The following is a 22188-nucleotide window of genomic DNA, read 5'->3' as shown; positions in this document are numbered from 1 at the left end:
ACACTGTGTCTTCATTTGCATAGAGCGTCTTCCTGAATCTGAAACTTAACTTTGTATCAAAAATTGTACACATGTTAAGTTTTATAAATCTGGTGAGTGTTTCCTTGCTCTAAACATTTTTGAAAGTTATTTTAGTGTTGTCTTTAAATGCTAGAGATGGATATATTGTACATCACAGGAAGGAAAAATTACTGGGATAGTTATACAGGCGCTCATTTTAATTGATGAATATGGAAGATAAATTCAACTGTCGCATAGTGGGATGGCATTTTAGCTGTGATAAATACATGACTATTTCAGGTAGTCATTCAACTGAATCTTAGCAATGTTTCTTAATATAAGAAGTTTGGTCTATTTGTTATATGTTACTCATACCAAGATTCATACTGGTGTCAGTGAAACTTCTTAGTAAATATTAAATCACATGTAAGATTCTAAAGGACTGACTTTATTTAATTGCTGCATTGTGAGATCATTTGGAATAATTAATCCTGATTAGCATAAATGAAATCTGTTAGTTTAAACTCATGTGAATATCTGGGTACCATTTTTACTCAGGGATCCATGATTTGTTCCTTTGTTAGTGGGAGTTTTCTAGAATGACTTTAAAATTGGAAAATATTTAGTTTTATAAGTAATTTATATGTCTATGTTTTACTTACAAAAATTATGAGAAAATTAATTTTTATATATTTATAAACAGAGAAGAGAATGGATGTGTAAAAATGCTGTCTAATGTGTACATGTAACTGTTAAGATATGTATACATTTTTTATGTCTTTCTATGTCAGAAAGATGATGCGTGCATGGGAATCTACATATGCGAACATGTATACGCACATATATAGGTACACTTACATGTATATATGTCTATAATTGAGACAATATTTAAATGTTTTGCATATATTCCATACATACATGTAAGTGTACCTATATATGTGCGTATACATGTTCGCATATGTAGATTCCCATGCATGTTAATTGACACTGATTTTTGTAAGAGGGTAAACCTGAGACGTGAATAGAAGGGAGAAAACCCTTGCTTTTCAGAGATCTGAGATCAATCTTTATTTTTGTTAGACCGATTTTGTTAGACTCACTTATTTAATCTCTAAATGTTTCAATGTGCAACATTATCAGGTGTCCAGGTGAAAAAAAAAAAAAAAAACCCACAGCAGACTGAACAACTAAGAACAATTAAGTTTTTCTCATCTATCCAGATGTAAATGCAAGAAATATTTTTTGGCACCAGCTGGCAAATAATTATCCAAAAATATTAGCATGAAGGAAAACTTTCATGCTCTTGATCTAAGAAAAAAATGTTTTCAATGAATCAAAGTACCTTAGACAGCAGATGATGATGTGCACAGTACAGTAAATTCACGAATACAAGCCGCACTGAGTATAAGCGGCATCTCTGGGTGTTGGCAAACATTTCGGTTTTTGTCCATAGATAAGCAGCACCCGAATATAAGCCGCTTTGTCGTTCGCAGCAAGGACCCGCGTGCAATTAGTAACAGAACCGCGGGAGGGCGGGGTTTACTGGCTGAGCTAAGGCTGTGCAGGCTCGGCCCACTAGGGGCTGCTGACGGGGTCAGGTGGCCCAGCCTGGTGCTGCCGCTCGGGGCCGGCCGCCTCTGCCACTGGGCTCGGTCACCCCGGGTCGGCGCTGCCCCGCGGTGGCAGGCAGGGACGGAGCTTCCCCGCTCCTGCCGCGGCAGCGGCGGCGGGGACAAAGCACCCCGTCGGCTCCCCGAGCCGCGGCAATGGCTGCGCGGGGCTCCCGTCGGCTCCCCGGGCCACAGCAATGGCGGCGCGCGCTTCCCCCCCCCCTCCTTGGGCCGCAGCAATGGCAGCACGGGGCTCCCGTCGGCTCCCCGAGCCGCAGCAATGGCGGCGCGGGCTTCCCCCCCCCTCCCCGGGCCGTGGTAGGGGCGGCCCGGGTCCCCCCTCTCCTCCCCGGGCCGCGGTGGGGGCGGCCCGGGTCCCCCCTCTCCTCCCCGGGCCGCGGCAATGGCGGCGCCGGGCCCCCCCGTCTCTCCCCTGGGCTGTGGCAGAGGAGGAAAGAGAGCTCTCCCGCCTCTCTCCCCGCCCCCCGTGCTGCCTGCAGGGAGCCAGGCTCCACCCGCGGTGCAACAGAGTAGCGATTTGTAACAATCGCAAAATGCCGACTTTGCAGCTGCTCGGCTCAGCACTCTGGCAGGCACTTCTGAGGTTGTATTAGCCGCTCCTGATTATTAGCCGCATTTCCGGTTTAGGAGCAAAATCTTAGTCAAATTGGTGCGGCTTGTATTCGTGAAATTACTGTAGTTTTGAATAGTATTATTCTGGTTGTATTCCTGTTAGATTTATTTTTTTTTTCTTTTTTCTTTTCCCCATGAAAATTTTTCAACTTGCATTTTATTTTTTTACCCTGTGTTCTTCTACTGCATTGCCTTTCAAATCATCTAACTTGCATCCATTTGTCTTTTATATATTTGCTGTCTCTTGATTATAACACCTTCAGGTTAAACCAAGACTTTTGGCCTCCAACATCTCAGAGCAGCTGTAAGCTATCAGCAATGCTTGCCGGACATGTTTCGTAAGACAGAGAGGTATGTGTTTTCAGATGTATTTTCTAGTCCTTGGCTAGAAATTCAATGTCTACATTTTGGAGCATCCTGATAATTGTTTTGTATCACACAACAAGTAGTGGTCCTGAGCTTCTGATATGACAGGAAATTCTGCTGGAATGATGTAGCTAATGTTCTTTTAATAATCCCTCCATTATTTACAGAAGAATGATTTCTCCAAATCTTTGCTGAGCTATTGACACAGCTCCTTGAAAAGCTACTAATAGGCTGCAATAGTGAGAAGAATTCAATTTCAATGCAAAGGTGATTGACCATTCATCTGTAGCAAGAATTAAAGTAGTATATGTTTATACATAATACTTCAGAATAAAAAAAAAAAAAAAAGGAAATTCCTTTGTTTCAATACATTTCTAGTTCCTTAAAGTAAAAATGTTGTAGTATATAAGCCAGAGTTCTGTCTCAAACAGATTATCAAAATTCACCACTATCATTATCATGATAAGAATTTAGGGTCACATTTATGCAGACCATAAAAATAAAAATAGATAGCAATCTGTTACTGCATAATCTTCTAAACAGGAAAAAAAAAATAAACAACAACCAAACAACCAACAAAACCAACAAAAACAAACATTAAACAAAAACAAAACAAACAAAAAAGCCCTAAAATATAAATCCCAAAATTATGCGGTAAGCTAAAAAACAAAAACATAAACAAAAACCATAAACCAAAAAAGCTAGTCATCTGCAACTACACTTCAGCTCACTAGTTTTGTTTGGGCTGAACCTGGACAAAACTCTGAGTGAATATTTTAAAATTTGTACTTTAAAAGGATTCAAAAGGCTGAGACTTCCAGAAAGACCAGTAGAGTTTCCTAGCCATCTACACATCCCTAGTAAGATTTCTGAACTTATTTTGGGGCTTCACGGTCTTGTGACAATGGCACCCAACTCCTGTCTGTTGAAAGACTGATCCTTTAATCCTGTTTTGACTACCACAATTAATCAAATAATGTTCAATTCCTCTGCTAGTAAGGTAACAACAGGTAATTCAGTTTTTGTAGAACCCTATGGTGGTAAAGGAAGTTCTCCCCATAATGAGAGCTATAGTACTGGTGCCCTCTAACTTTTTCAGAGATTCTTGATTCTTTCCATTGATTACACATTCTATCCTTGCACCTAATTTAGATGGTATGTGTTGCCTCACTGGATTTTAGGAACTGGGGTATAAATGCTGCAGTTCTTATTTCTTAACCCTCAGTCCTCAGTCTATATCAGTCTAATATACTATTCAGTATATTTAGAAATGTCTGAGGAACTCAGAGAACACATGATACTCCCCACTGATGTTATTTTCTTGTTTGGTTCTTTCTGAGAATGGGCAATCTAGTTTCTTAATACTTTTTCAGTAATCATGATTTTCATACCCCTGATTATTCTCATTGTTTTTTGTTACTGTTATGCTCATTTTTCTTCCTTTGACACTTTTTTTTTGGAGGTATGGATAGAACAGCCAGTTGCACAGCATGACAGAGAGCTTTTACTTGGCCTATGCTTGAAGACACGTACTGAGCAGCATTGCATTAATAAACGGATGTTCCACTGCCAGTGTACCATGAGGGCTGAAGACTCCCTGCGGAGAATAATAGAATGGCAATATGGGAGAAAGGAAGCAGTATGTTGGCACAAGCTTTTAGCAAAATTATACTGCATATTTTGTTCCTTCTGGAGATAGAAAGTAACTGTGGCTTCATTACACTGCCTTGTAGAACTATTGCTTTTATTGATAAAACAAACAAACAATTTGTAATTTATAAGAATCTAAAACCTTGAGAGTTATCTGGTCCATAAAGTAAAAAAAAAAAAAAAATACCCCTACTGGCTCTATTTCATAGTTGAAATGGGCAACATCTTATTAGGCTCGCTTACTTTGTTTGCAAATTAAAGATGGAATTTTTATCCACTGAGATCTGCATTTCCTTCTGTTGATGTAAAATAACTATAATCTTCCATGTTTGTGTCAGGGCCTTTTCCAGCTGCAACTCCCCCTTGACTCTCAACAATTCTGCGTGATATACATGCCATTCAATTTAGGAAAAACAAGGCACTCAGCAGGCATGACACAATCAGTTATTATATTCCGCCTGCTCAAGACTAAGCAAGTTAATGTCCTCCAAATGTGGTCAGAATGTTAGCAACAGCTCCATTTAGACACACCAAAAAGAAAACACAGCCAGCTGTATTTTTCTTAAATCAGATTATAATTGGCAATTGCATTAACATGAGTAAAATTACATCTTGTTAGCTAAATTTGCATTTCAAGAAACACAAATGTATAGATTTAATTAATTTTATTGTCCATATGTATAGATATAATTATTAATCAAAAGTGACAGTTTAGAAATAGTTTGATTGATGGATTTGGGTTTCTTTCTTTTCTTAAGCACTCATGGATTAACAGAAAAACAGCTGTAACGTGATGAAAGATGTGATGTCCAAGACCATATTAAAGAAAAGACAACAGTAAATGTCTCTAAAAAGAGGAAAAATGAATTTTGAGTCAATCTCAGTCCATCAAAAAATTATTCAAAGATTAGTGTTTCTTTAACATCAGAATCAAAACCAAGCACAAGACAACAAAAATTACAGGTGGCAAAAAACTGGGAGTTACAATGTCAGAATGTCAGGAGGGCTCTGTTCAACAGGAATGGATCCAACTGCCATTGTGTGAGAAGCTGTTCAAAATGAAGTCCTGTGTATCTTTTTGGTGATACACATTCAAGGGAGATGAGCTCAAACTGATGTAAAGAATGAGTATCATATATAACCTGTTTTACTTCAGGATGCCATGTAGTTTATTCTACTTCAAAAAAATAGAGGAGAAGAAGAAGAAGAAGAAGAAGCAGGAGAAGAAAAAGAAGAAGAAGAAGAAGAAGAAGAAGAAGAAGAAGAAGAAGAAGGAGAAAAAGAAGAAGAAAAAAAAAAAGAAAAGAAGAAGAAGAAGAAGACGAAGAAGGAGAAGGAGAAGACAGTTGAAACCATATGTTTCTCAAATGCATCACAAAGGGGATGTCACAGAAAAGCAGGAGTAAACAAAGCTACTGAATACAAGATATTCAAAGTACAGATACAAGAATGAGTACAATTTCACCATAAATATGTTTTAAAACCTGTTTAAAGAAAGTTGATAAGTCTAAAAGAATAATTTTCAGAAGAAAAAAAGTAGAAGAAACCCGACAGTTTTCAAATGAGAGTGTGATAAATAAACAAAATAGATGCCATAAGATGGTTACGAAGTACTACATTCTGCATTTCTATCATCAAGACCAACCCCACAAAGAGTATTTCAATTTGGCAACAGTTAACACTATTAATATTAAGCAGGGAACCACTATTAATATGCTTTGAATCTGAGAAATGCTACTGAAATTCTGTGGCAGTAAAATTATATTGCTTTCATTGCTCTAAACTGGAGTTCAGCATACACATGAACCTGACACAGTCAAGTTCCCAGCCCTCTTTTTATTCTGGTGACTCAGTTTTATCATTTAGCTTCTTACACCATTAGACCAGCTTAAGAGTTTACAAGACTTCCGGCTGGATCAGAGCAGAAAATAGCTGCAAAATAAACAAAGAAAAAGAATAAATTACTCTTTTATGCTCAAGCCAAAACTTGGTTCACTGTACAGTCTACAAGAAGCTGTTCTAAACTAAGAGAAGGATGAAGGCAAGAACAGCACAGGCAAATGACGGAAAAGACTTCTTGTGCAATAATGTTTTGATCATAGAAATATAGAACAATAGAATAGTTTGGGCTGGAAGCATTACAAATTTTGTGGAATTTAAAAACAAAATAACCACTAGAGATTAAATAACCTTACTATGAGACAGAAAATAACTTAAAAGTTAATAAAAACACTTCTACAAATATTTTGCCTTATATTGCCTTTCCTTGCCTTTCTAAATCTTAAAAAGTCCTAGAATGGCTTAATCTGGTCAACAGAATGAGCACTGGGCTAGGAAGAGATTTCAGATCACCTTTTCCTCTAAAGCAAAAACCTTCTGGTTATATGACAGGGCTATGCCATTATGTCATGCATTTGTATTTTCCACAATACATTTGACATTGTCCCCATTTTATCTGGGACTTAGAGACTTTAAAAGTATCATTAAGTTTTGGTAACCAATTAAGAAAAGCATTTTGTTTTTAGATTTGAATGTCTTCATTAACTGCACAAGATTAATTAATGCTTCTTTGCATTTTTCATAAATATAAAACCACAAGAAATGCTGAGAATGAAAATTATTAAGGAGCAACTTCTATTTTGAATATTCTTTCATACATAGATGCTCTCTCCAGCTGTACATGACAATGGATACATGAAGTAGGACATATTAAATAAAATTCCAAGTCAGGAAAATAAAGGCGCTGACATGCAGTAAGTGCTGAGACTTTTGTTTGAAGAAATATTTTAGTCTATCAGATAACACTTGGATTTATATCAACTGAAATATATGTGAAGACAATATCTGAAACATAATGGCTAAATAAGAGCAATTCAAGAGTAGTGTTTTTAAAAAACTCAGTGTTTCAGTTGATGTGTGTCACTGAACATTACATATTCCATACTTTTTAAATGAAAAAACTCATCTCTTTTAATTGCTATGCAAAACGAAGAGCTGAAGAATTTATTAGATGATGACTCTTTACCTTTACCTTCTCTCAAAGAGAAGAAACAGTAACAACCATGAGAGGCTACTGGCAATAAAAAGAAGGAGTCTACCTTTTAAGCACTGAAAATCTTAATGTTTTAGCAGGAATGAAGGGAAAAAGGATTCGGAAAAAACGTCCCGTCCTAAACGTGCATATCTCTGATTAACTTCTTTTTCCTTTTTCTCAGGGAGACGTGACCTATAGTATTATCCATGATCCTGGTTCCAGTGATTGAGAGAAAAAAACCAAAAAGCCCCACCCCATCAGTGTACAAATATTTTTGTTAAGTTTGATAGAGTGTAAGAGTGAGAGCCCTGACTAACACTGCTTTACATAGTACTGGATATACTTTGACAGTCAAGTTATGAGAATGATCTACGCCTCCCATACAATGTGATTCCAATTAAATGGAAAAATGATGAACTATCTTTGAATAGTATTTTCAGTTCAGACACTGAAAAATGAAGTAACAAACATAAAAGTAATTAAGAATCACTGGAAAAGTATTTTTTATAACAAAATCATATAATCAGAGAATGGTTAGGGTTGGAAAGCACCTCTGAGATTATGTAACCCTAAACGTAAATGTGTGCCTCAGGGCACACAATGAACAATGCCATGATCTAAATAAAAATAGTCTGGAATTAAGACAACAGAATTTAAACCATGTATTTTTATTTTAATCAGGCAAATAATGTCAAATTTGAAATTAATATTGAATTTAAATATGAATGAGTAACCTTAATTTTAGGTTATTAATCCAATGCAGAAATTCAGAAATTATGCTAGTTAGAATGAATAATGTGCTACAGAATGGCAAGTAAAAATCATACTTTAGGTACACATGATTATACCATAGCATATTTCTACTTGTTCAGCATTAAAATATTCATAAATTCCATACTGATTTTTAGTCAGGAAATTGCCAGTTCAATATAATCCTCAAAAAAGTTGTGAGTCAAGAAAAAAAATTAACATTTTTTTCAAAATTATTGGCCTAGAAAAGCAAATTGAGGCCCTTTCCTGAACAATCTGGTGATTTTGAATCTTCATATACTTATGAAAAATATTTTACTCTATTGCAAAATGACTATATAGCCAAATATAGAAACACAACAAGGATAAGGAAAAATTAGTTTTAGTGAAAGTAGTAGAAGAGAGAACAAAAAAAGGACAGAAGAATTTTCAACATCGATAGCAGATGGTTACTGACTAAACCCCTAGGGCTGGAATGTGATTCACTGAGGAAAACCCAACAGAGGAAGAAGGTTGATATGGGCAAGGGTGTCAGTATGCCTGCTCATCTTACACAGCAGTGCTGTTACAGATAAACCACTACCAACAGCTGAGTGGATCATCTGGTTGGGTAAATGTTTCCCCGAGTCAGAGAGATTTAAAATAGGAGGAGACTCTGACATCAGACATCTGACATCAGACTCTGACACAGGTTCTGAGTAAATTCGTCAGGACTTGCCTTGTGTCCTTAAAAGAAACTGCAGTTCAGGAGAAACTTATCCTCTGAGATTATTTTGGAGCTTAGTGTAAAACAGGTAGAGTGAGAGAGGATATAATAAGGACAGTGTGTCCTAAAAGTGTCCCAACACAGATTTGAATCAGAGTATTGTCAGATGGCCATGCTTAGCATAATTTAAAATGCTCTTACTCCTTAGCTTGTATTACTATTGGAAATATAATCTAAAAGTAATTTCAGAGAGTTGTTGATGTGATGAGGCAACCATGAACATGATTTGATTTGACAGTATACAAAAAATGTTTTAAAAATATTAAAACAATAAAAATTACTCTAGAGAAAGAACAAAGTAATTTTGTAAATCTACCAAAAGGTACTAAACAACATATATGTAACTCCATTCTTTTAATAATGAAAATCTCTATAATTTGTTCTTTGAAGAGCAACCAAAAATGAAAACATGAAAAAAAAAAAAAAGTAAAGAAAACTAAAGCTTTTGTTAACACCTCTCTCCCTCCAAATAACCAGGGAATAATATATTCTGGACAGCTAATTTGATTGAATTAATTTGTAAATACAGGAAAAAATGTCTTTAGCACAGTTAAGGGACTTATATTTATACTTCAATGTGATGAAATAAAAAGAGAGTGCAGGTTTTTTGCAAATCTCCTTCGAAACAAGGCACCTTCATAGGACCTTAAAACTGACAAAGGTGAAACATTGAAATGTTGTAACAATGTACTTAAGGAAGGGCTAAATATGCAGTATAAATCATGTGAATATTTGTCCAGATTTGATTAAATATTTCTGATCTATCAACCTAAACAGATTAATATCAAGAGTAAATTTTTTAATTGTTAATCAAATTACAAAGTTTGAAATAACTCTCACGCTAAAAAGAGCAGCTTAAAAATATATTTTTAAAATAAATTTTAAAAACTGCAATTACGTGCAATTTTCTTCAAGACATCAATTTTTTACCGTTTTAGTTAGAAAGTATGAGACTGAAAATCATGTTTTTTCAGCCACACTCAGATGACAAGCAATAAAACTCACATGTTATGATAACAGACCTGCTCACTGCCTCTCTTATAATGCAGAACTTGCCAGCTTTCAGAAGTTGTCCTTTAGGGTTTGTTGTATACATAACTCAGTAGTCAGGTGTGACGGACAAGTTCGTCCTGGCTGGATCTCTTCCTAGGTTGAGAAGACATCAAAATTACAGCATCTAATAATACTTTGCAATTCTCTGATCTGAACGCATAGAATTTACCTTGACTCTTGAACTAATTGAGCCCTGGAGTTCCTCTCTTTTATAAGAAAGTAACTTTATAAGTTTTCTTATGCCCTTACGAGGTGAAATGCAGCGTGTTAAGACAATATTTGCTGCTGGCATGGCAAGAGTACAAATACACATAAATGTTGTGGTATGGTGCTGAAGAAATGGGAATTCAAAGAATGCTTTGTGTGGACTGTTTGAGGAGTCAGTTGCTAAAATATACCTTAGAGCCATCCTACGCAGATAAGACTAGATAAAACCTGAGTTCAAGTTCATGTTCTATTAGAATTTCTGAGGACATACCCCATGGTTTTTAATGCTAATTGATAAATTACATGGAAAGTGTATCCTTTCAGAATACATGGAGAATTTTGAGTGGAATACAGATTGTCAGTTCTCTTTGGAGTTGCTATGATAAGTAATCTCCCTGCCCTTATGTCAGCCCGGGGGCTTTATAAAGACATTTTCTCCCCTGCCCTGTGCGTCTGGTAGCTGGCCCAGATCAACCCACCACATTTCATAGGAGCAAAGTACATAAATATAATGAATATATCTATGTTGCTAAAAACAAACAGACAGACAGGAAACAAGATAAGTATTTGGATCTTTCTTTCCCCACCTAATTCAACAACTAATGTACTCCCAGTCAGTTGAGGTTGTCCCTAGGAAATATTCTATTTCATTCTAAAGACAGTTCTCTGAAAGGAGTACTCATAAAGGACAGCAAAACCATGAGACTGTCCAAAGCTTTGCTCCTTCTGCTCCACCTTGGTAAAAATCCAGACTGAATCTCTGCCTCTCAAAATAATGTAAAAACCCCACACTTTGGTCCTGTGCAGCACAGCCCTATCATTGTATCCCATTTATTGAGAAAAGAAAGATACGAGACAACCTTGCAGAGGCATCACAGGGCACCCAAATGATACAAATCGTGAATGCACTGTTTTCATCCTAATGCAACTGGTACTAAGCAACCTGGATGCAAGCCAGCCCACAGTCCTTGGTTTAATGTCCAGGGATTGATAAAGATTCTCTGTTATCAAGGGGAGTAGCTGAACTCCCTGCATTTGTTGCAAGGCTTCTTTCATATCTCCAGTGGTATCTGATTTTGGTCATTGCCAGATTTACATTAAAATTTGTAAGATCTATTTTCATTATGAACATCCTTATTCCTCCACTGTTTCTTTCTTATAATCTGCTATAACTTGTCCTTTTTTTCACTAGTAATCCATTTGGGGTATCTTAAAAACTGTAGAAAGACAAGGCTGCTCTGGAATTCTTAACAGCACCTGAACACAGACCAGAGACATTATTTTATTTTATTGAAATGTATCTGAGACAGATACAGAGAACAAAATCAGAACAAATCCAGAAGGGAAATAAATATAAATAATATAAATAAAATACTGCTATAGTTCCTGGTTCTCACAAGTTAAAACAATAGCATTATTGGCTTTTATTTTATTTTTCTTACTTTATGCTAAAAACCTTGCCACTGAAACACAATTCAAAGCTTCACACTCCTGATTTTAGATCTGTGATACCGTACCTTCAATGGTCTATATATCTTGTACAAAGAAGTCTTTTTTTATTTGTCTGTTTTGGTTCAGGGTTTGTTTGTTTGTGTTGCTTTGGGGTTTTTATTTTAATATCTGACATCATTCTTTCCCATTAAATATTTTCAGATCATCTTTTCCAGCATGTCTTTCAGTTATTTTCCTGGGCTATTCAAATGAAGACTGAATTCTTGCTTTCTGAAACACTGCATGCAAGACAACACACCTGAATTTCCCATTATGCTTTCACATAGCTACAAAAAATGAAGTAGGCACTAAAGGGTAGTGTACCACCACTACTAAATAAAGGTAAATGTGCTGCTTTATACAAAATTCTTTCCAGTCTGACAGTATCACAGTGCAGTAAAAACCACAACACCTGCTATTTGTTATCAAAGTCAAAGCTGAGAGCATAATTGATCAAAGAAATAATAAGGAAGTATATTACAGGACTGGCACTTCTTTGCAATAAAAGAAAGCAATTGAGAGAAATAGCGATTTAAGTCTGTCAAGCACATTACCTACATGCCTGATATTTATGATGTACATGGGAAATGAAATTTATAAATTCAGGTTGCGAACTCAGATTCTCTAGATACTGAGCGGAGAGAATCAGTTAGGCGTTTTTTTAAGCATTAATTAATATAACCATTGCCAAATAATTCAGTGCCTTAGTGAGCCAAGAGGAAATGCCAAATAATGAAAGTTCTTCTACAACTCTGCTCTTCTCATCTCTAAGGGTACTAAGAAGAGATTAATATTCACAGACTGCAGCAGCATTTGAAGGTGGATGCCTGCAGCTTTCCCTTAATTATGAAGGGTCACTTCACCTCAGAACCCAATGCCAAAAAGACGAATAGTGCAAATTCACCTTGACAGCACAACCTGTGTTTTCCCTGGACTTTGATCCACAGATCCCTCCTCTCAGCACACTGTTACAATGATTACTGCAACCTAATTTGGTTGTACACTTACATCTTCTGCTGAAGGTACACAAACGTGGGTAAACAATGCAAAATTTGTAAATGAAAATGGCAGTGTAAGGTGTGACATTATTGTCTCCATTTTGAGGCTTACTTTTGAACTTTGCATTTAAGTCTAACATGATGAGGTAGTGAGTTTTTGTGAGATATCTGGTCTTGACTAACTCCTTGAGAGTAATTGAAGTCAAATGGCAGATTTCTTTGTGCTTAGACAGAAAAAATGAAGTTTTTAATATCTTTAGAGTACACTTAGAGATCTCCTAATCTCTTTCTATGCAAATATCATCTCAATATTCAAATCAGTATTTTGTGTTCTAAGTAAGACATCAGCTAATTGGATTACATTGTCTTTCAGTAAGTTGGGATAAAGTTACTGCTGTGCCACATACAACTCCAGCTGATTTGGTGTTGAAGTACTGCCTGAAATGCCCATCTTAGCCTAAAAGAGGAAATTGCTGTCACGAAGAAGAGCAGAACTTTACTAGTTTAGGGCTAGCACAGCCCTAAGTATTCTGATAGCATGAGTGCAGTCTAAAGTCTGTTAGCCACATAAAGACTTGAATTCCCAAAAAAACTACAACAGTATTCTGGAGTAAAACTTATTTTTGGAGAACTTTTTGTGGAATCTCTTCATATTCCTTTGCCTTATTACCACGTAGGAAAAAAAGCAAGTATTTTTTCGTATGGTGGTCCCCAAATTTATGTAGTTCTAGGTATGATTTGTATGATTATTTCCAGCCATCTATTTTTGCCAAGAGAATAAATGGATTTATAACTGGGGAAAAAAAAAAAAGAAAACAGTCAAGAAGTGGACATCTAGAAGACAGTATATCAGATCAGCAGCCAATAATTATCAGTGTATTAAGTTCTATGCTAACACTAACAAACCATAATAATTTGAATTTTGAAACTAGAACACAATGGTGAGAATAAATGTCTCTTTTAATGAAACTTGACTTTAAGAAAATGTTCAGAAAACTCATCAAAGTTAACTTATGATTCATACAAACTATGATATACCAATACAACATGATGCAGAGAAACTCACTCTGATTATGGTTTATGTAATCCCTTCACCCTTGAATTTCATTTAAAACCTTAATCCATATAACAATATCCATTTCAGGAAACAAAGGGATAATCAAATGTGGTAGAAAGGTGGATTTTTTAAAATTTATTTTATTTTGCCAAAAAGAAAACATTTCCATAACAAAGAGAATTTAATCTCCCACTGTAATACTGTTCTGGATGTGCTATTCTAATAACAGAAATGTTACACCAATACTCCTGCTTTTTCATATCTGATGTTATTCCCTTAGAGAATAAAATTATAAAACTGAACTACATGAAAGAATAAATAATAAATAAATATAAATAAATATGAAACAAGAAACCCCAAACATCTTGGGATAAAAATGAAAAAAAACCCCATATACTGGAAGAAAAAAAAGATGCTTCCTGATCACTTGGGATTTCAGCATTGACACTAACCTCTATGTTCTCTGAATTTCAATATTGCGATGGATAACAATATAGACTTACAGAACAAAGACTATAAAAGATTAAATATCAGAGATTTGAAATGTGTGGATCACTCTCTCCTTTTCCTGAAAAAAAACCAAAATTAATTCTTAAGTTATGTTTCAGACACCAAAATCATGCTAAGAGATGAAAGAGACCCTGAATTTCAGTTTCTTTCATTAATAGACACATACAAGAATAAATGTCTGGTGCAGATAGTATACTAATTTTTCTCTTCTTCCAAAGTTGATTACAAAATAAAAACCTGAGAGAAGTATAAAAATGTAATAAATCACCAAAGGAACTATTAGATATAGTGAGATATGAGAGGGGAAGATGTTAAGACCCAGGAGAAACTCAGAACTTAAAATCATATTAAAACCCCATAGAAAAGCAAGAAACTAAAGAAGCCCGTACAAAAATAAGTCCTTCCATAATATATGCAAAATCAATGAGAATGACAATAATTAGGACATGAATAAAATTATTTAATATGTGGGAAAACATGCAATAGGAAATACCATGAATGCCACTTTCAGGGATTGCTATTTAAAGCATAAAAAATTGGAGGGTTTGAAGTAGTTAAGCATACCAGGTTCTTACAGTATGCTTGGCCTTACAGAAAATAGCTTTTCATGAAGTCTGAGAAACTAATTTGATATGGAGCTATAGTTAAGTGAGGATTATTATTTACAACAGGATGCCACCAGTGGCTTCATTCCATAGGATTCTGTGTTGATGCTTATATTGTGCCTCATGTTTTCAAACGACTTTGAAAATGAATTAGATTAAAACATTTCAAGATAACAATAAATAAATTTATCTAACCAGATATGGATACCTGTTTCACCCATGAAAGATGAAGCTGAGTGAGTAGATTTTATATGCAGCTTATTTTAAGCCAAAATATTAGCAACAATTGCATAATTGGAGACACTTTTCTATATCTGTATCACTACACCACAGGCCTTGTATTATCTGTGCTTGACAATGCAAGGACCAGCCATGCCTTTTGTTACCAGTTTGTTATGGGAATTGGCTGTGTGAACTTGGCAGCAAGGAGCTCATTACCCTGGGCAATTTTCTTATGGTCTTGCCAGTGTGAGCAGAGGCTGAAAGCAGTGAGTCTCTGGGAACCTAAACAACTCCATGCTGGTCAAATGTTTTCTCCTTTGGCTGAGCAGTGGCGCAGATTGTCCAGGGATGTTGTGCTGCATCAGTCTTGAAAGGTTTACAAGAACATTCTGGTGCAAACAGGGATCTGACCCTTCGTCTAGAAGGAGGTTGGACTAAAGACCTCTTGACATTTTGCATGTATGCTGTAGAGGTGGATAAGGGTTGGTTTTGCTTAAAAAAAAACTAACCAAGTAGTAAAGCACAGGTGGATACGAGAATAAGGGTATGGGGTGGTGGAAGCAGGTGGAGCACACACTGAGCTCAGTGAATACGAGCATCACAGTCTGAAGCCATTAGCAGTGACTGCACAGCATTATCTTCGTGATTTTGCATATTCACATCTGGTATAGGATAATTATTAAGGAAGAATTACTTTCAGTATGCAGTGATAATGATTAACAATGTGCAATAACTAATTATTATCAATGTGTGATGTTAATTAATGTCAGTCTAGTAAAGTGTTGTTTTAACAGTTTGAGACTGACCTGATTTTTCCATCTTCTAAGCACTCCAATCACAACTCTCTAGTTTCCTGGTACACACAGGCTGCAAGAGCTGGCTGTGAATTGTTGCAGAATGCCTTAAAAATTCTGAGTGTTCTTAACTGTTGATTAAAAATATGCTGAAAAACTAATAAATGGAATCTTAATAAAATTAAATGAGCAATTATTTCTTTAAAAAAAGGAATATTTTAATGAATAGCTAAAATAGATTACTTTCTTCTACTCTCTTCTTTTTGATTAATTTTTGCTGTAGAAATGCATGAAAGAGCTCCATCTCAAGTATAGTGTACAGTACATGTTCTGTCACCTGAAAGAGTTTTATAAAATCACAAATTGAAAAGAGAGTAAACATGGAATTTCTTTTAATGTTCCAGTGCACGAAGTCAGGGAAATGAAAAGACTATGAAAGCAGGTGAAATTATTATAATAAAAAAAGGAAACATATTATTTTACGATGAAACCTGGCTTTATGTGAAAGGTAAAAAAGTGTAAAGACCAGAAATCTTTGGTCATTAGAAGACATGATTATCCCAAAATACAAGAACACATATTCCACTTAGGAAAACGTGTGGCCTTAGCAAATCAGATGTCAGAAGAGTGTATCTGAACCATCTAAATATACACTTATCCCTAATCACCCCCTGTATAATGTCTTACGACTAAACAAGACTGAACATATTTGGAACCTAGAAAATAACAGTTATAACTGACAATTTTACTGCTGACACTCCATCCTGTGAATCTCTTTAGATACTGGTGAGAGTGAAGCTAATAAGTTCTTGAGGGGAGCGTTAACTTGGTCAGTAAGGGTGGTTCCACACTGTACATATCTAATTTATCTGTAATGTAAAATCTGCAGCTAAGGTAAACTTCCTAGTTTCCCTTTTCAGTTAGAGGAATAAAGAAAATGTGCTTCTAAGGAAAGATTTATCTGCTCTATTTTAATGTCCACATTGGTATGCATACGCAAATGCAAAATACTATCAGTAACCAGAGGATAAAAGGCTGCATTGGTTGGAGTTGCAAGGAATACATAAATTCAAATGGTGAATTTCAATGCATTTCAATGCAGGTGTTCAAGTATATAAATCCTCCCAGTACAGGATCCAGGGACCATCAAGTGAAACTAATAAGAATCAAATTCAAACAAATGATGTAATAATTGGCAAATAGCAGGTTGGAGGAGAGTTCCTGATTCTTCTGCTCTAACAGCTCAAGAAAGAAAGGAGTCTAAGAAAGGAGCCTAAGAAAGGAGCTACTGCTTGTTGTTCTAACCCTTGCAAAGTGTGAGTATCACAAAGGGGGAAGAATAGACAAAAATTCTATCTGGACCATTACTTTGTGAGACATACTGAATCTTTCAAGTATGTTCTGCCCTCAGCATGATAAGGATATGTTTTGATGTAAGCAGGTAATGTTTTGAAGATGTGATGTAAATAGATTTTTTTTTTATTTCCATGTTATCTACTGTGTATAAAGTAAGAAGGATGTTAGAAGATACCTCGGAGAAGACCAACAGATATTTTGTTGAATCAAGTCCTAGACCATTCTTCTCTTTACTGACCAAGCAGAGATATACTTTGTGTCCTAGAGATTATTTCCCAAGTGTTGCAGCAACTGTGAAAAGCAGATATGCAAAAGCACATAAGTAAAAACTCTTACAGAGTCATTCCCTGATCTGAGTTGCTCAGCCTGTTTTCCCAAACTATGGACATTTCTTTTCATGCTAGGTTTAAACAAAGTGTTTGAATTGAATGCTAGGAATAGTAGTTCGAAAAACATGCAATATAATATGCTTTAAAATATGAAAATGGCTTCATACAAACACTTTGAATAAGTGGTTTGAAGTTTTTAATCTTGCTTCACAAATTAGAGAAAAAAAAGAAAACTGCAGGGAGCTTTAATAGTTGTATTCTGTAGTTAGGCTATTACATTGCTAGCAATTGTACCAAGGAAATGGAGCAATCATTATTTTTAAGATACATTTCTTTAAAACTCAATCAACTTCAAACCAAATAAAAGGGTGATTTTACACCACATGTCCCAATTCAGTTAGCAGCAGACAGTAGTGGGCATAGAAAAGGCTGTAAGAACACCTTGAGCAAAACAGACTGGGAAAAATGGTGAAGACACAAAATCCTAAAAAAAAAAAAAAATTACAGTAAATTCACGAATACAAGCCGCACTGAGTATAAGCCGCATCTCTGGGTGTTGGCAAATATTTTGGTTTTTGTCCATAAATAAACCGCACCTGAATATTAAGCCGCTCTGTCATTCACAGCGAGGACTGCGTGCAACAAAGTTGCCAAATAGTAACAGAATGGCGGCAGGGCAGGGTTTACTGGTTCAGCTAAGGCTGTGCAGGCTCGGCCCGCTAGGGGCTGCTGACGGGGCCAGGAAGCCCAGCCCAGCGCTGCCGCTCGGCGGGGTCACTGGGGGCCAGCCGCCGCTGCCACTGGGCTCGATCACCACGGCCTGGCGCTGCCCTGTGGTGGTAGGCAGGGATGGAGCCCCCCCCGCTCCCGCGGCGGCGGGGAGGACGGAGCCCCCTGCCTCCTCCCAGAGCCGCTGCAGTGGCGGCCTGGGTCCCCCCCCTCCTCCCAGAGCCGCGGAAATGGCGGCGCGGGCCCCCCTGTCTCTCCCCCGGGCTGCGGCAGAGGAGGGAAGGAAAGAGCTCTCCCGCCTCTCTCCCCGCCCCCCGTGCTGCCTGCAGGCAGCCAGGCTCCACCCGCGGTGCAACAGAGGAGCAATTTCTAACAATCGCAAAATGCCGACTTTGCAGCAGCTTGGTTCGGCACTCTGGCTGGCACTTCTGAGGTTGTAAATGTCAGAAAATTATTCACATATTAGCCGCTCCTGAGTATTAGCCGCATTTCCGTTTTAGCAGCAAAATCTTAGTCAAATTGGTGCGGCTTGTATTCGTGAAATTACTGTACTCCTGCTAAAAGCAAGAACAGCAACAATTTCCATTTTAATTAAAGTTAAACTTGGTTGAAGTGAAAAATTGCAGCAATTCTAAGCAACTAAAATACAGCAAAATATAATAATCAGATTATATTTTTAATTGCAGTGAGCTGAAAAAAAAGACACTTAAATGTTCTGTGACTCTTCATGCCACTTAAACACAATTTCCCTGCTTACTCTAAGAAAAAGGACAGACAGAATATCATGAGAGTTTTCTATAACTTTGTTTAAGAGTACCAGTACATAACATAAAAAACCTGAATCAGTTCTTGTTTCTGGACAAAGGTAATAAGTTATTTTCAATCAAAAACAGAAGTAGCAGTTAAAAAATGTTATCCCCTTCTGAAAACCAAAGGTACTCTGTGCTACTCCCAAAGAATGAAATTCTGACAGAAACAAAACTCCTCTCTCCTGTTTATGCTCAAGGCTGTACAGCTTATCAGTTCAACTTATGCATGTTCAGTGTCTCTCATGGCCTCTGAGTTTCTGACGGAATCTCTCTGATTTTCCTGTGCAGAACAGCAGACTCATCTGTCTCTACTTCCATTGGAATGCTTGGTCAGGTTTTTAACTTAAGTGGGATCATTCTGAAGCCCTTTATTTCTCAGCTTTTGACAGGTGTACACAAAACACTGAGAAACACCTCTCAGTCTGCCAATCTGGGTTTTAGGGAACAGCCTAGGAGTTTGGTTTCTTGGAGGAGGACAGTCCTGAAAATACAAGTGCACTGTCTACCTTGACCGTATTTGTGATGAAAATATGTGAAGCACTTTGTTAACATAATGTGAAAAGGAACAGTTGAACAACTGAACAACTGACTGCTATTTAAACCCCAGGACCCAATTAGAGACTTTCCCTCCATGTGTTCAATAACTGATTTTTCCTGGTTTTTTTTTTGGTTTTTTTTGTTTTGTTTTTTTTTTTGCTGATAGCAACACATTTTTCTAAATTATTAGAAGTAGATTCCAGAATTATTAGCTACTAGAAAGCATGAATGCTGTTAATCTTGCTTTACAAGGACTGAAAATGTATATTTGTATTACTCCGGATTTTTTGGGGGTGAACAAGTTAGTCTTAGAAGTCAAACACAGCCAGAAATGGCAATGTTTCAGCTGAAATTATGTTGCTGATACTGTAACTCTTATTGGTGGCTTTAAATATAACCTACAGCAAAACAGAAGAAGTTTGACAAGTTGTTTGTATACCATAAATACTGTAAACCCAAAAGGCACTGTTATTGGCAATACTCCTTGAAAAGTCTGAAAAATCTCAAAAAAATTTTTTTGTCCTTCTTAGTGCCCAGAAGGACTTCATTTCAGTAATGGCAATAATTTTATCAAAAAATATTTGTCTAATTTATAAACTTTTGACCATACTGAGCCTGTCAGTCTGATTTGGCTGCTATCATATATCTTCAATGGAAAGTAGGCTAAGAGGTGAGCACTGCTCTATTTCTGTGATCTTTAGGGTTCATAGGCAAGAGAATCATGGTATTAAGATTGTGTAATCCTGTCTTACATGTAAATCCAATCTTTTACATACATCTCAGAAAACTTTTTACTAAGATATCTGGTGAAGCAATTTTCGTCTCAAATATGATGTATGGCTTAGTGACTTTCCAGAGGGATCTTTAGGTATAACATCTATATCTATTTCCTTTTCAATAATAGTTGAATGGTCAAATAATTCAGATATATTTCAGATGTTTGTATCACCTACATTTATTCCAGGGAAGAGTATTTGCAGATACAAAGGTTAAACTATGAGAAAAGCCCTTACTACTAAGGAAAAGCAGCAGAAATAGCAGAAACTCTTCAACTTTCACAAGTTCTTTGAGTACCTAGTTGCAAAGCTGTTGCATGCAATAAAGATTTTTCAGATTGTTTTTTGGAAGAATTACTAACTTCATAGGATAGAACATTACAGGTGGTAAAAGGAGAAAACAAATACAGTTTGATGAATCAATGATCTTAAGGGTCTTTTCCAGGGTAAATTATTCCACGATTCTGTGATTCTTTGCAATAATTATCACTGTTTCACACTGTCTGCCTCTATCTAGTGGAGAAACAGTGGGCAATTTGTGAAGTTCACACTCAGGTTAGGATTGGAGTTCCTTTAAGGAAACACTGTACTTCATAAGAAGGGAATAAAGCTGATTCTGGGGGGAACAGGTGTTATTTGGGGGATTTTTTTCAGTTCTGTTTAATAAACCTGAAGAGTTGTTACTCACTGATCTCACCAAGATAACACTGCAAATCAGATAATGTTGTAGTAGTCTCTATGGTTCATATTTACACTCTACAAATAACCTCATCAGGGGAAATTTCTTCCTATATATTACAGATTCATATCCTACTGAATGACTCAGCTGTTTTTTTAATTTCTATTTCATTTTTGCTTAGAATTTCAAGCTCCATGCACAATCCGCTTATGAAGCTAAGTCTTACTGAAGAGAAATCTACCTTCCTTTTGGATCTGGATAGGATTTTTTTTTAAATCATTTTGGCTAATGTTTATGCTGTATAATTCGGGAATTAAAAGTTAACTTTTAAATTTAAGCAGTTAAGGTATTCCATATAAGAAATTAATAAAGAGGCAAAAACTGAAAGGAAATCTTCTCATCATAAAATAGATACACCTAATTCTTTCCATTAGGTATAAAGTGAATCTGGGACTACTAGTTTGTATTTAATTAGCTTAAATTGCTGTGTGAGATAAGGCTGACCTTTCAATTAAGAGGGCATCTTTCTGGCTTTGAACTTTTTGGCTATTAGTCTAATTTTCATTAAGGCTTTGACAGATACGGGCTTACAAATCCAGTTGTTATAAATGAGCAAGTTACACTTTCTTCTCTTTTTCTGGCTAGCTGCTTCTGGTCTTCATCCCTCTCTCTGCTGGCAAATGCCTTCAACTGAGTGGGTTCAGTGCAACGTCTATCAGTTTTAATTACTCTAGCTAGATTTTGAAATATATTCCAAGAATTTTCACTAAAGTGGCTCATCTTTCCTCCTCTGTAATAAAGTTAGATGCTTCTTAGAATGAAACTAATGAAAAGATTGAGGAAGATAGAAAAGAGAAAAATAGTCGATGTTTATGTGCTATGGCTAGCTAGCTAATTCAAAACATGTTATAAATTACATACATTTGAATTCTCATCATAACCATTCTTGCATTATACTAAAACAACTATACTAGTGAATATAATATGTTTTTCATGATGTAGAGACAATATTAATTTTGTTAAGCTGACTAGGAAATAAGAGATTGCATGTGGAGTGCTTTAATTCATCAAAGTTTAAGACAAATGCTGAGTCTATAGGAAGAAATGAAGGTGTGTTTTCAGGGTAAAAGGTATCTCTTTGGGCAGAGCTGTTCTTAGAATTTTAGAGAGGTTCTGACTGTCTTATTCATGACAAGCAAAGCCATTTAATCACCTTTTTTTTTTTCC

General features: G+C 36.3%; 1 long non-coding RNA gene across 3 annotated transcripts in view; it reads right to left on the bottom strand.

The window, feature by feature from the left end:
• Positions 1-5813: 5813 nt before the first annotated feature.
• The window catches only part of LOC117009754, a 209368-nt gene continuing 192993 nt past the window's right edge, over positions 5814-22188 (bottom strand). For all 3 annotated transcript variants that reach the window (XR_004420524.1, XR_004420521.1, XR_004420523.1), the window contains 2 exons: positions 9832-9955; positions 5814-6191 (listed from right to left, as the gene is read on the bottom strand). This is a non-coding gene — a long non-coding RNA (uncharacterized LOC117009754). The remainder of the gene's footprint in view (positions 6192-9831; positions 9956-22188) is intronic.

This window comes from Catharus ustulatus, chromosome 2, assembly GCF_009819885.2.
Source record: "Catharus ustulatus isolate bCatUst1 chromosome 2, bCatUst1.pri.v2, whole genome shotgun sequence".
NCBI classification, from domain to species: domain Eukaryota; kingdom Metazoa; phylum Chordata; class Aves; order Passeriformes; family Turdidae; genus Catharus; species Catharus ustulatus.
This window is presented reverse-complemented; position numbering and strand designations above follow the sequence as displayed.